Below are 479 nucleotides of genomic sequence, written 5' to 3'. Positions count from 1 at the left end.
AAACACATACATTTTTAAATGATTAATTGATTTCAGAGAGAAGGGAGAGGGAGAGAAAGAAACATCAATGATGAGAATCAGTGATCGGCTGCCTCCTGCACGCCCCCTACCGGGGATCGAGCCCGCAACCCGGCATGTGCCGGGAAGGGGACTAGAACCGGGACCTCCTGGTTCCAGGGTCGATGCTCAACCACTGAGCCGGGCTGGCTGGGTAGGGACTAACTTTAAAGAGTGAAACGTAAGCGTCGGGAGGTTAGCAAGGGCACCCCTGGATCTATGTCTGTGCACCCCCGCAACTCACTGTGCCTTTCCTTTTCCGCGAGGGACATTCCCCGCGCCACCGCCTTCCTGCCCGGGGGCGGAATCCCATTGTCACCCTCACTCCACCAGCACCTCCCCTCGCAACGCTGTGGCTTCACAGTGTCCTCCCTAAGCGCGGGCCACAGAGTCACAGGCTCCGCGCGCACGTGGGGACGACT

The 479-nt window shown here is 58.7% G+C and overlaps 1 protein-coding gene across 1 annotated transcript in view; it reads right to left on the bottom strand.

Annotated features, from left to right (window-relative positions):
- The window catches only part of LOC102260262 (cytochrome P450 2E1), a 10,643-nt gene that overhangs the window by 8,066 nt on the left and 2,098 nt on the right, over positions 1-479 (bottom strand). The window lies entirely within an intron of this gene.

The sequence above is a fragment of the Myotis brandtii genome, unplaced genomic scaffold (assembly GCF_000412655.1).
Source record: "Myotis brandtii unplaced genomic scaffold, ASM41265v1 scaffold604, whole genome shotgun sequence".
Taxonomy (NCBI): domain Eukaryota; kingdom Metazoa; phylum Chordata; class Mammalia; order Chiroptera; family Vespertilionidae; genus Myotis; species Myotis brandtii.
This window is presented reverse-complemented; position numbering and strand designations above follow the sequence as displayed.